This window comes from Ambystoma mexicanum, assembly GCF_040938575.1.
Source record: "Ambystoma mexicanum isolate Mex_15411 chromosome 12 unlocalized genomic scaffold, UKY_AmexF1_1 Mex_chr12_unloc.1, whole genome shotgun sequence".
In the NCBI taxonomy this organism is placed as follows: domain Eukaryota; kingdom Metazoa; phylum Chordata; class Amphibia; order Caudata; family Ambystomatidae; genus Ambystoma; species Ambystoma mexicanum.
Window position 1 is genome coordinate 3,331,628 of NW_027182322.1, and position 14,735 is coordinate 3,346,362.

General features: G+C 45.5%; 4 non-coding genes across 4 annotated transcripts; all 4 read left to right on the forward strand.

Moving 5' to 3' along the window:
* Positions 1 to 915: 915 nt before the first annotated feature.
* TRNAH-GUG (transfer RNA histidin (anticodon GUG)) lies at positions 916 to 987 on the forward strand. The gene has a single exon. It is a non-coding gene; the product is annotated as a tRNA-His (tRNA).
* A 4,273-nt stretch (positions 988 to 5,260) lies between these two features.
* On the forward strand, positions 5,261 to 5,332 carry TRNAH-GUG (transfer RNA histidin (anticodon GUG)). The gene has a single exon. It is a non-coding gene; the product is annotated as a tRNA-His (tRNA).
* A 2,160-nt stretch (positions 5,333 to 7,492) lies between these two features.
* On the forward strand, positions 7,493 to 7,564 carry TRNAH-GUG (transfer RNA histidin (anticodon GUG)). Its single transcript has one exon. It is a non-coding gene; the product is annotated as a tRNA-His (tRNA).
* Positions 7,565 to 14,295: 6,731 nt separating this feature from the next.
* TRNAH-GUG (transfer RNA histidin (anticodon GUG)) lies at positions 14,296 to 14,367 on the forward strand. The gene has a single exon. It is a non-coding gene; the product is annotated as a tRNA-His (tRNA).
* Positions 14,368 to 14,735: the final 368 nt, after the last annotated feature.

The following is a 14,735-nucleotide window of genomic DNA, read 5'->3' on the forward strand; positions in this document are numbered from 1 at the left end:
GGGAAGGAGCATTGGTCATGCATCCCTGCATGAGGGTGAGACAGGGAGGAGATATGATCCCCGTATGAAGCCGAGAGAAGGAGGAGGGGAGGAGGCGTGAACGTGCATCCATGTATGCGGGCGAGACGGGAAGGAGCATTGATCATGCATCCCTTCCTGAGGGTGAGACAGGGAGGAGATAAAATCCCTGTATGAAGCCGAGAGAACGAGGAGACATGAACGTGCATCCATGTATGCGGGCGAGAAGGGAAGGAGCATTGGTCATACATCCCTGCATGAGGGTGAGACAGGGAGGAGATAAAATCCCTGTATGAAGCCAAGAGAACGAGGCGGCATGAACATGCATCCTTGTATGCAGGTGTGACATGGAGTCATCATGAACATGCATCCCTTTATAAGGACATAACATGGAGGACGCATGAACATAAATGCCTGAATTTTATGGTGGTGGCCTTCGGGTGATTTGGCACGTGCAATTGGTGAAGAGCACTTCTCCTGCGCAAAAAAATAAATGTACTATTAGCACCCCAGAGGGAGCCTCTGCACTTCTTATAGGGAGAAAACTCTGCAATGGAAGGGGACAGGGTCAATAACAGCTGTAAACTCTCACAAGACCATCACTGCTCTCACACTTTCCTGCTCTCAGGCTGGCGGGCCATTATCGGCCCTGGCTGCCGCACCATTGCCAGGTTTGTGTAACTATATTATTTCTAATTGGCTCCACTTTGATGACTTTCATTTGGATTCTGACTTGATTATTGAGATCTTAAATAAGTGACTGGGGATCAGGTGTCCACTTATTCTCATGGATAACATCACAACCAACCTTTAATTCAAACATGAGTCATGACATCACAGATGGAGTACAGCTTATGATAGAGGTGGAACGACACATTGTAGCAGCCCAAGTAGCTCGCCGTGATCGTATAGTGGTTAGTACTCTGCGTTGTGGCCGCAGCAACCTCGGTTCGAATCCGAGTCACGGCATTGCGGTGAGGCAATGTCACGGCAGTTGGGCAGACATTTTAGAATTTCCATTAATACATTGGCAATCTCTGTGGAGGACTGAAACAATTCGATATGTCCTGTTACTGTTATGAACCTTTTGTTTCTTTAATGCTCTTTGCACACTTTTTCATCGGGTGACTGTAATGTATTTCAACCAAATCTAATTAAGAGCGCATTATGTGGTGACATTTGCAGTACATGAAACATTATAACACTGCCATTTACGTCAATAACCACTAGCTTGATTAAGACATATGTATTGCAGCGACAGTATTTCCCAGTTACAAATGGGAATAAAAACAACATCCGCGAGGGATTGAACCAACGACATTTAACTGATGTTGCCAATGGAGCGCGTTACAGAGAGCGCGAGGTCCCGCCTTTACAGTCACACGCTGATGATAATACAGATGTTTAAATAAACAGGCATATCTGTGGACTTGTGGTCTTTCTACATTGGGACTCGTAGTCTAGTCCTAGGCTATTGTAGGCACTGGCGTATCTTTTAGTGGAATGAGAGGCATTCTGTAGTCGCGTGAAAGGACCTTTCAAGTCAATCTGATCTGTATTGTCCTGTGAAAAAAAGCGTTCTTAGACACAGTGAGGAGTTTTTGGGGATAATGGGAAAATCATTTCCAACTAAATGACAGGAATTTCTTAGTCCAATCATGAGGTGTGCTAGGCTTTTTTATACTGTGGCGGAAAGAGAGAGAGTATAACAGTCATTATAAATAAAGGGCCAAGGAAGTGACAGTTTATGGAAGGAACAATTTGCACATAGTTTTAGAATGTGGTCAGGAGGAGGACAATGTGCTTACACATATGAAACATTAGAAGGTAGACATTATGGAAGCACATATATTTCTTTATTTTTATTGTATTTGGGGAGAGGGGGTTAATATAGCACGTCCAATGTGGAAAAGTGCTTTCCATAGCACCTTGCAGGTGGGCGACATCTAGAGCTGTGCAGTAGCCACCCATGCCCCAGACGTCAAAGAGAACAAGAAGTTACACATGTTGGAAGTGAGGGTGAGACATTGAGGAGATATGATCCCCGTATGAAGCCGAGAAAAGGAGGAGGCGTGAACGTGCATCCATGTATGCAGGCGAGAAGGGAAGGAGCATTGGTCATGCATCCCTGCATGAGGGTGAGACAGGGAGGAGATATGATCCCCGCATGAAGCCGAGAGAAGGAGGAGGCGTGAACGTGCATCCATGTATGCAGGCGAGAAGGGAAGGAGCATTGGTCATGCATCCCTGCATGAGGGTGAGACAGGGAGGAGATAAAATCCCTGTATGAAGCCGAGAGAACGAGGAGACATGAACGTGCATCCATGTATGCGGGCGAGAAGGGAAGGAGCATTGGTCATGCATCCCTGCATGAGGGTGAGACAGGGAGGAGATAAAATCCCTGTATGAAGCCAAGAGAATGAGGCGGCATGAACATGCATCCTTGTATGCAGGTGTGACATGGAGTCATCATGAACATGCATCCCTTTATAAGGACATAACATGGAGGACGCATGAACATGAATGCCTGAATTTTATGGTGGTGGCCTTCGGGTGATTTGGCACGTGCAATTGGTGAAGAGCACTTCTCCTGCGCAAAAAAATAAATTTACTATTAGCACCCCGGAGGGAGCCTCTGCACTTCTTATAGGGAGAAAACTCTGCAATGGAAGGGGACAGGGTCAATAACAGCTGTAAACTCTCACAAGACCATCACTGCTCTCACACTTTCCTGCTCTCAGGCTGGCGGGCCATTATCGGCCCTGGCTGCCGCACGATTGCCAGGTTTGTGTAACTATATTATTTCTAATTGGCTCCACTTTGATGACTTTCATTTGGATTCTGACTTGATTATTGAGATCTTAAATAAGTGACTGGGGATCAGGTGTCCACTTATTCTCCTGGATAACATCACAACCAACCTTTAATTCAAACATGAGTCATGACATCACAGATGGAGTACAGCTTATGATAGAGGTGGAACGACACATTGTAGCAGCCCAAGTAGCTCGCCGTGATCTTATAGTGGTTAGTACTCTGCGTTGTGGCCGCAGCAACCTCGGTTCGAATCCGAGTCACGGCATTGCGGTGAGGCAATGTCACTGCAGTTGGGCAGATATTTTAGAATTTCCATTAATACATTGGCAATCTCTGTGGAGGACTGAAACAATTCGATATGTCCTGTTACTGTTAGGAACCTTTTGTTTCTTTAATGCTCTTTGCACACTTTTTCATCGGGTGACTGTAATGTATTTCAACCAAATCTAATTAAGAGCGCATTATGTGGTGACATTTGCAGTACATGAAACATTATAACACTGCCATTTACGTCAATAACCACTAGCTTGATTAAGACATATGTATTGCAGCGACAGTATTTCCCAGTTACAAATGGGAATAAAAACAACATCCGCGAGGGATTGAACCAACGACATTTAACTGATGTTGCCAATGGAGCGCGTTACAGAGAGCGCGAGGTCCCGCCTTTACAGTCACACGCTGATGATAATACAGATGTTTAAATAAACAGGCATATCTGTGGACTTGTGGTCTTTCTACATTGGGACTCATAGTCTAGTCCTAGGCTATTGTAGGCACTGGCGTATCTTTTAGTGGAATGAGAGGCATTCTGTAGTCGCGTGAAAGGACCTTTCAAGTCAATCTGATCTGTATTGTCCTGTGAAAAAAAGCGTTCTTAGACACAGTGAGGAGTTTTTGGGGATAATGGGAAAATCATTTCCAACTAAATGACAGGAATTTCTTAGTCCAATCATGAGGTGTGCTAGGCTTTTTTATACTGTGGCGGAAAGAGAGAGAGTATAACAGTCATTATAAATAAAGGGCCAAGGAAGTGACAGTTTATGGAAGGAACAATTTGCACATAGTTTTAGAATGTGGTCAGGAGGAGGACAATGTGCTTACACATATGAAACATTAGAAGGTAGACATTATGGAAGCACATATATTTCTTTATTTTTATTGTATTTGGGGAGAGGGGGTTAATATAGCACGTCCAATGTGGAAAAGTGCTTTCCATAGCACCTTGCAGGTGGGCGACATCTAGAGCTGTGCAGTAGCCACCCATGCCCCAGACGTCAAAGAGAACAAGAAGTTACACATGTTGGAAGTGAGGGTGAGACATTGAGGAGATATGATCCCCGTATGAAGCCGAGAAAAGGAGGAGGCGTGAACGTGCATCCATGTATGCAGGCGAGAAGGGAAGGAGCATTGGTCATGCATCCCTGCATGAGGGTGAGACAGGGAGGAGATATGATCCCCGTATGAAGCCGAGAGAAGGAGGAGGCGTGAACGTGCATCCATGTATGCAGGCGAGAAGGGAAGGAGCATTGGTCATGCATCCCTGCATGAGGGTGAGACAGGGAGGAGATATGATCCCCGTATGAAGCCGAGAGAAGGAGGAGGCGTGAACGTGCATCCATGTATGCGGGCGAGACGGGAAGGAGCATTGATCATGCATCCCTTCCTGAGGGTGAGACAGGGAGGAGATAAAATCCCTGTATGAAGCCGAGAGAACGAGGAGACATGAACGTGCATCCATGTATGCGGGCGAGAAGGGAAGGAGCATTGGTCATGCATCCCTGCATGAGGGTGAGACAGGGAGGAGATAAAATCCCTGTATGAAGCCAAGAGAATGAGGCGGCATGAACATGCATCCTTGTATGCAGGTGTGACATGGAGTCATCATGAACATGCATCCCTTTATAAGGACATAACATGGAGGACGCCTGAACATGAATGCCTGAATTTTATGGTGGTGGCCTTCGGGTGATTTGGCACGTGCAATTGGTGAAGAGCACTTCTCCTGCGCAAAAAAATAAATTTACTATTAGCACCCCGGAGGGAGCCTCTGCACTTCTTATAGGGAGAAAACTCTGCAATGGAAGGGGACAGGGTCAATAACAGCTGTAAACTCTCACAAGACCATCACTGCTCTCACACTTTCCTGCTCTCAGGCTGGCGGGCCATTATCGGCCCGGGCTGCCGCACGATTGCCAGGTTTGTGTAACTATATTATTTCTAATTGGCTCCACTTTGATGACTTTCATTTGGATTCTGACTTGATTATTGAGATCTTAAATAAGTGACTGGGGATCAGGTGTCCACTTATTCTCCTGGATAACATCACAACCAACCTTTAATTCAAACATGAGTCATGACATCACAGATGGAGTACAGCTTATGATAGAGGTGGAACGACACATTGTAGCAGCCCAAGTAGCTCGCCGTGATCGTATAGTGGTTAGTACTCTGCGTTGTGGCCGCAGCAACCTCGGTTCGAATCCGAGTCACGGCATTGCGGTGAGGCAATGTCACGGCAGTTGGGCAGATATTTTAGAATTTCCATTAATACATTGGCAATCTCTGTGGAGGACTGAAACAATTCGATATGTCCTGTTACTGTTATGAACCTTTTGTTTCTTTAATGCTCTTTGCACACTTTTTCATCGGGTGACTGTAATGTATTTCAACCAAATCTAATTAAGAGCGCATTATGTGGTGACATTTGCAGTACATGAAACATTATAACACTGCCATTTACGTCAATAACCACTAGCTTGATTAAGACATATGTATTGCAGCGACAGTATTTCCCAGTTACAAATGGGAATAAAAACAACATCCGCGAGGGATTGAACCAACGACATTTAACTGATGTTGCCAATGGAGCGCGTTACAGAGAGCGCGAGGTCCCGCCTTTACAGTCACACGCTGATGATAATACAGATGTTTAAATAAACAGGCATATCTGTGGACTTGTGGTCTTTCTACATTGGGACTCATAGTCTAGTCCTAGGCTATTGTAGGCACTGGCGTATCTTTTAGTGGAATGAGAGGCATTCTGTAGTCGCGTGAAAGGACCTTTCAAGTCAATCTGATCTGTATTGTCCTGTGAAAAAAAGCGTTCTTAGACACAGTGAGGAGTTTTTGGGGATAATGGGAAAATCATTTCCAACTAAATGACAGGAATTTCTTAGTCCAATCATGAGGTGTGCTAGGCTTTTTTATACTGTGGCGGAAAGAGAGAGAGTACAACAGTCATTATAAATAAAGGGCCAAGGAAGTGACAGTTTATGGAAGGAACAATTTGCACATAGTTTTAGAATGTGGTCAGGAGGAGGACAATGTGCTTACACATATGAAACATTAGAAGGTAGACATTATGGAAGCACATATATTTCTTTATTTTTATTGTATTTGGGGAGAGGGGGTTAATATAGCACGTCCAATGTGGAAAAGTGCTTTCCATAGCACCTTGCAGGTGGGCGACATCTAGAGCTGTGCAGTAGCCACCCATGCCCCAGACGTCAAAGAGAACAAGAAGTTACACATGTTGGAAGTGAGGGTGAGACATTGAGGAGATATGATCCCCGTATGAAGCCGAGAAAAGGAGGAGGCGTGAACGTGCATCCATGTATGCAGGCGAGAAGGGAAGGAGCATTGGTCATGCATCCCTGCATGAGGGTGAGACAGGGAGGAGATATGATCCCCGTATGAAGCCGAGAGAAGGAGGAGGCGTGAACGTGCATCCATGTATGCAGGCGAGAAGGGAAGGAGCCTTGGTCATGCATCCCTGCATGAGGGTGAGACAGGGAGGAGATATGATCCCCGTATGAAGCCGAGAGAAGGAGGAGGCGTGAACGTGCATCCATGTATGCGGGCGAGACGGGAAGGAGCATTGATCATGCATCCCTTCCTGAGGGTGAGACAGGGAGGAGATAAAATCCCTGTATGAAGCCGAGAGAACGAGGAGACATGAACGTGCATCCATGTATGCGGGAGAGAAGGGAAGGAGCATTGGTCATGCATCCCTGCATGAGGGTGAGACAGGGAGGAGATAAAATCCCTGTATGAAGCCAAGAGAATGAGGCGGCATGAACATGCATCCTTGTATGCAGGTGTGACATGGAGTCATCATGAACATGCATCCCTTTATAAGGACATAACATGGAGGACGCATGAACATGAATGCCTGAATTTTATGGTGGTGGCCTTCGGGTGATTTGGCACGTGCAATTGGTGAAGAGCACTTCTCCTGCGCAAAAAAATAAATTTACTATTAGCACCCCGGAGGGAGCCTCTGCACTTCTTATAGGGAGAAAACTCTGCAATGGAAGGGGACAGGGTCAATAACAGCTGTAAACTCTCACAAGACCATCACTGCTCTCACACTTTCCTGCTCTCAGGCTGGCGGGCCATTATCGGCCCTGGCTGCCGCACCATTGCCAGGTTTGTGTAACTATATTATTTCTAATTGGCTCCACTTTGATGACTTTCATTTGGATTCTGACTTGATTATTGAGATCTTAAATAAGTGACTGGGGATCAGGTGTCCACTTATTCTCATGGATAACATCACAACCAACCTTTAATTCAAACATGAGTCATGACATCACAGATGGAGTACAGCTTATGATAGAGGTGGAACGACACATTGTAGCAGCCCAAGTAGCTCGCCGTGATCGTATAGTGGTTAGTACTCTGCGTTGTGGCCGCAGCAACCTCGGTTCGAATCCGAGTCACGGCATTGCGGTGAGGCAATGTCACGGCAGTTGGGCAGACATTTTAGAATTTCCATTAATACATTGGCAATCTCTGTGGAGGACTGAAACAATTCGATATGTCCTGTTACTGTTATGAACCTTTTGTTTCTTTAATGCTCTTTGCACACTTTTTCATCGGGTGACTGTAATGTATTTCAACCAAATCTAATTAAGAGCGCATTATGTGGTGACATTTGCAGTACATGAAACATTATAACACTGCCATTTACGTCAATAACCACTAGCTTGATTAAGACATATGTATTGCAGCGACAGTATTTCCCAGTTACAAATGGGAATAAAAACAACATCCGCGAGGGATTGAACCAACGACATTTAACTGATGTTGCCAATGGAGCGCGTTACAGAGAGCGCGAGGTCCTGCCTTTACAGTCACACGCTGATGATAATACAGATGTTTAAATAAACAGGCATATCTGTGGACTTGTGGTCTTTCTACATTGGGACTCGTAGTCTAGTCCTAGGCTATTGTAGGCACTGGCGTATCTTTTAGTGGAATGAGAGGCATTCTGTAGTCGCGTGAAAGGACCTTTCAAGTCAATCTGATCTGTATTGTCCTGTGAAAAAAAGCGTTCTTAGACACAGTGAGGAGTTTTTGGGGATAATGGGAAAATCATTTCCAACTAAATGACAGGAATTTCTTAGTCCAATCATGAGGTGTGCTAGGCTTTTTTATACTGTGGCGGAAAGAGAGAGAGTATAACAGTCATTATAAATAAAGGGCCAAGGAAGTGACAGTTTATGGAAGGAACAATTTGCACATAGTTTTAGAATGTGGTCAGGAGGAGGACAATGTGCTTACACATATGAAACATTAGAAGGTAGACATTATGGAAGCACATATATTTCTTTATTTTTATTGTATTTGGGGAGAGGGGGTTAATATAGCACGTCCAATGTGGAAAAGTGCTTTCCATAGCACCTTGCAGGTGGGCGACATCTAGAGCTGTGCAGTAGCCACCCATGCCCCAGACGTCAAAGAGAACAAGAAGTTACACATGTTGGAAGTGAGGGTGAGACATTGAGGAGATATGATCCCCGTATGAAGCCGAGAAAAGGAGGAGGCGTGAACGTGCATCCATGTATGCAGGCGAGAAGGGAAGGAGCATTGGTCATGCATCCCTGCATGAGGGTGAGACAGGGAGGAGATATGATCCCCGCATGAAGCCGAGAGAAGGAGGAGGCGTGAACGTGCATCCATGTATGCAGGCGAGAAGGGAAGGAGCATTGGTCATGCATCCCTGCATGAGGGTGAGACAGGGAGGAGATAAAATCCCTGTATGAAGCCGAGAGAACGAGGAGACATGAACGTGCATCCATGTATGCGGGCGAGAAGGGAAGGAGCATTGGTCATGCATCCCTGCATGAGGGTGAGACAGGGAGGAGATAAAATCCCTGTATGAAGCCAAGAGAATGAGGCGGCATGAACATGCATCCTTGTATGCAGGTGTGACATGGAGTCATCATGAACATGCATCCCTTTATAAGGACATAACATGGAGGACGCATGAACATGAATGCCTGAATTTTATGGTGGTGGCCTTCGGGTGATTTGGCACGTGCAATTGGTGAAGAGCACTTCTCCTGCGCAAAAAAATAAATTTACTATTAGCACCCCGGAGGGAGCCTCTGCACTTCTTATAGGGAGAAAACTCTGCAATGGAAGGGGACAGGGTCAATAACAGCTGTAAACTCTCACAAGACCATCACTGCTCTCACACTTTCCTGCTCTCAGGCTGGCGGGCCATTATCGGCCCTGGCTGCCGCACGATTGCCAGGTTTGTGTAACTATATTATTTCTAATTGGCTCCACTTTGATGACTTTCATTTGGATTCTGACTTGATTATTGAGATCTTAAATAAGTGACTGGGGATCAGGTGTCCACTTATTCTCCTGGATAACATCACAACCAACCTTTAATTCAAACATGAGTCATGACATCACAGATGGAGTACAGCTTATGATAGAGGTGGAACGACACATTGTAGCAGCCCAAGTAGCTCGCCGTGATCTTATAGTGGTTAGTACTCTGCGTTGTGGCCGCAGCAACCTCGGTTCGAATCCGAGTCACGGCATTGCGGTGAGGCAATGTCACGGCAGTTGGGCAGATATTTTAGAATTTCCATTAATACATTGGCAATCTCTGTGGAGGACTGAAACAATTCGATATGTCCTGTTACTGTTATGAACCTTTTGTTTCTTTAATGCTCTTTGCACACTTTTTCATCGGGTGACTGTAATGTATTTCAACCAAATCTAATTAAGAGCGCATTATGTGGTGACATTTGCAGTACATGAAACATTATAACACTGCCATTTACGTCAATAACCACTAGCTTGATTAAGACATATGTATTGCAGCGACAGTATTTCCCAGTTACAAATGGGAATAAAAACAACATCCGCGAGGGATTGAACCAACGACATTTAACTGATGTTGCCAATGGAGCGCGTTACAGAGAGCGCGAGGTCCCGCCTTTACAGTCACACGCTGATGATAATACAGATGTTTAAATAAACAGGCATATCTGTGGACTTGTGGTCTTTCTACATTGGGACTCATAGTCTAGTCCTAGGCTATTGTAGGCACTGGCGTATCTTTTAGTGGAATGAGAGGCATTCTGTAGTCGCGTGAAAGGACCTTTCAAGTCAATCTGATCTGTATTGTCCTGTGAAAAAAAGCGTTCTTAGACACAGTGAGGAGTTTTTGGGGATAATGGGAAAATCATTTCCAACTAAATGACAGGAATTTCTTAGTCCAATCATGAGGTGTGCTAGGCTTTTTTATACTGTGGCGGAAAGAGAGAGAGTATAACAGTCATTATAAATAAAGGGCCAAGGAAGTGACAGTTTATGGAAGGAACAATTTGCACATAGTTTTAGAATGTGGTCAGGAGGAGGACAATGTGCTTACACATATGAAACATTAGAAGGTAGACATTATGGAAGCACATATATTTCTTTATTTTTATTGTATTTGGGGAGAGGGGGTTAATATAGCACGTCCAATGTGGAAAAGTGCTTTCCATAGCACCTTGCAGGTGGGCGACATCTAGAGCTGTGCAGTAGCCACCCATGCCCCAGACGTCAAAGAGAACAAGAAGTTACACATGTTGGAAGTGAGGGTGAGACATTGAGGAGATATGATCCCCGTATGAAGCCGAGAAAAGGAGGAGGCGTGAACGTGCATCCATGTATGCAGGCGAGAAGGGAAGGAGCATTGGTCATGCATCCCTGCATGAGGGTGAGACAGGGAGGAGATATGATCCCCGTATGAAGCCGAGAGAAGGAGGAGGCGTGAACGTGCATCCATGTATGCAGGCGAGAAGGGAAGGAGCATTGGTCATGCATCCCTGCATGAGGGTGAGACAGGGAGGAGATATGATCCCCGTATGAAGCCGAGAGAAGGAGGAGGCGTGAACGTGCATCCATGTATGCGGGCGAGACGGGAAGGAGCATTGATCATGCATCCCTTCCTGAGGGTGAGACAGGGAGGAGATAAAATCCCTGTATGAAGCCGAGAGAACGAGGAGACATGAACGTGCATCCATGTATGCGGGCGAGAAGGGAAGGAGCATTGGTCATGCATCCCTGCATGAGGGTGAGACAGGGAGGAGATAAAATCCCTGTATGAAGCCAAGAGAATGAGGCGGCATGAACATGCATCCTTGTATGCAGGTGTGACATGGAGTCATCATGAACATGCATCCCTTTATAAGGACATAACATGGAGGACGCATGAACATGAATGCCTGAATTTTATGGTGGTGGCCTTCGGGTGATTTGGCACGTGCAATTGGTGAAGAGCACTTCTCCTGCGCAAAAAAATAAATGTACTATTAGCACCCCGGAGGGAGCCTCTGCACTTCTTATAGGGATAAAACTCTGCAATGGAAGGGGACAGGGTCAATAACAGCTGTAAACTCTCACAAGACCATCACTGCTCTCACACTTTCCTGCTCTCAGGCTGGCGGGCCATTATCGGCCCGGGCTGCCGCACGATTGCCAGGTTTGTGTAACTATATTATTTCTAATTGGCTCCACTTTGATGACTTTCATTTGGATTCTGACTTGATTATTGAGATCTTAAATAAGTGACTGGGGATCAGGTGTCCACTTATTCTCATTTATAACATCACAACCAACCTTTAATTCAAACATGAGTCATGACATCACAGATGGAGTACAGCTTATGATAGAGGTGGAACGTCACATTGTAGCAGCCCAAGTAGCTCACCGTGATAGTACTCTGCGTTGTGGCGGCAGCAACCTCGGTTCGAATCCGAGTCACGGCATTGCGGTGAGGCAATGTCACGGCAGTTGGGCAGATATTTTAGAATTTCCATTAATACATTGGCAATCTCTGTGGAGGACTGAAACAATTTGATATGTCCTGTTACTGTTATGAACCTTTTGTTTCTTTAATGCTCTTTGCACACTTTTTCATCGGGTGACTGTAATGTATTTCAACCAAATCTAATTAAGAGCGCATTATGTGGTGACATTTGCAGTACATGAAACATTATAACACTGCCAATTACGTCAATAACCACTAGCTTGATTAAGACATATGTATTGCAGCGACAGTATTTCCCAGTTACAAATGGGAATAAAAACAACATCCGCGAGGGATTGAACCAACGACATTTAACTGATGTTGCCAATGGAGCGCGTTACAGAGAGCGCGAGGTCCCGCCTTTACAGTCACACGCTGATGATAATACAGATGTTTAAATAAACAGGCATGTCTGTGGACTTGTGGTCTTTCTACATTGGGACTCATAGTCTAGTCCTAGGCTATTGTAGGCACTGGCGTATCTTTTAGTGGAATGAGAGGCATTCTGTAGTCGCCTGAAAGGACCTTTCAAGTCAATCTGATCTGTATTGTCCTGTGAAAAAAAGCGTTCTTAGACACAGTGAGGCGTTTTTGGGGATAATGGGAAAATCATTTCCAACTAAATGACAGGAATTTCTTAGTCCAATCATGAGGTGTGCTAGGCTTTTTTATACTGTGGCGGAAAGAGAGAGAGTATAACAGTCATTATAAATAAAGGGCCAAGGAAGTGACAGTTTATGGAAGGAACATTTTGCACATAGTTTTAGAATGTGGTCAGGAGGAGGACAATGTGCTTACACATATGAAACATTAGAAGGTAGACATTATGGAAGCACATATATTTCTTTATTTTTATTGTATTTGGGGAGAGGGGGTTAATATAGCACGTCCAATGTGGAAAAGTGCTTTCCATAGCACCTTGCAAGTGGGCGACATCTAGAGTTGTACAGTAGCCACCCATGCCCCAGACGTCAAAGAGAACAAGAAGTTACACATGTTGGAAGTGAGGGTGAGACATTGAGGAGATATGATCCCCGTATGAAGCCGAGAGAAGGAGGAGGCGTGAACGTGCATCCATGTATGCAGGCGAGAAGGGAAGGAGCATTGGTCATGCATCCCTGCATGAGGGTGAGACAGGGAGGAGATATGATCCCCGTATGAAGCCGAGAGAAGGAGGACGCGTGAACATGCATCCATGTATGCGGGCGAGACAGGAAGGAGCATTGGTCATGCATCCCTGCATGAGGGTGAGACAGGGAGGAGATATGATCCCCGTATGAAGCCGAGAGAAGGAGGAGGCGTGAACGTGCATCCATGTATGCAGGCGAGAAGGGAAGGAGCATTGGTCATGCATCCCTGCATGAGGGTGAGACAGGGAGGAGATATGATCCCCGTATGAAGCCGAGAGAAGGAGGAGGCGTGAACGTGCATCCATGTATGCGGGCGAGACAGGAAGGAGCATTGGTCATGCATCCCTGCATGAGGGTGAGACAGGGAGGAGATATGATCCCCGTATGAAGCCGAGAGAAGGAGGAGGCATGAACGTGCATCCATGTATGCGGGCGAGACGGGAAGGAGCATTGGTCATGCATCCCTTCCTGAGGGTGAGACAGGGAGGAGATAAAATCCCCGTATGAAGCCGAGAGAACGAGGAGACATGAACGTGCATCCATGTATGCGGGCGAGAAGGGAAGGAGCATTGGTCATGCATCCCTGCATGAGGGTGAGACAGGGAGGAGATAAAATCCCTGTATGAAGCCAAGAGAACGAGGCGGCATGAACATGCATCCTTGTATGCAGGTGTGACATGGAGTCATCATGAACATGCATCCCTTTATAAGGACAAAACATGGAGGACGCATGAACATGAATGCCTGAATTTTATGGTGGTGGCCTTCGGGTGATTTGGCACGTGCAATTGGTGAAGAGCACTTCTCCTGCGCAAAAAAATAAAAGTACTATTAGCACCCCGGAGGGAGCCTCTGCACTTCTTATAGGGAGAAAACTCTGCAATGAAAGGGGACAGGGTCAATAACAGCTGTAAACTCTCACAAGACCATCACTGCTCTCACACTTTCCTGCTCTCAGGCTGGCGGGCCATTATCGGCCCTGGCTGCCGCACCATTGCCAGGTTTGTGTAACTATATTATTTCTAATTGGCTCCACTTTGATGACTTTCATTTGGATTCTGACTTGATTATTGAGATCTTAAATAAGTGACTGGGGATCAGGTGTCCACTTATTCTCATGGATAACATCACAACCAACCTTTAATTCAAACATGAGCCATGACATCACAGATGGATTACAGCTTATGATAGAGGTGGAACTTCACATTGTAGTAGCCCAAGTAGCTCGCCGTGATCGTATAGTGGTTAGTACTCTGCGTTGTGGCCGCAGCAACCTCGGTTCGAATCCGAGTCACGGCATTGCGGTGAGGCAATGTCACGGCAGTTGGGCAGATATTTTAGAATTTCCATTAATACATTGGCAATCTCTGTGGAGGACTGAAACAATTCGATATGTCCTGTTACAGTTATGAACCTTTTGTTTCTTTAATGCTCTTTGCACACTTTTTCATCGGGTGACTGTAATGTATTTCAACCAAATCTAATTAAGAGCGCATTATGTGGTGACATTTGCAGTACATGAAACATTATAACACTGCCATTTACGTCAATAACCACTAGCTTGATTAAGACATATGTATTGCAGCGACAGTATTTCCCAGTTACAAATGGGAATAAAAACAACATCCGCGAGGGATTGAACCTACGACATTTAACTGATGTTGCCA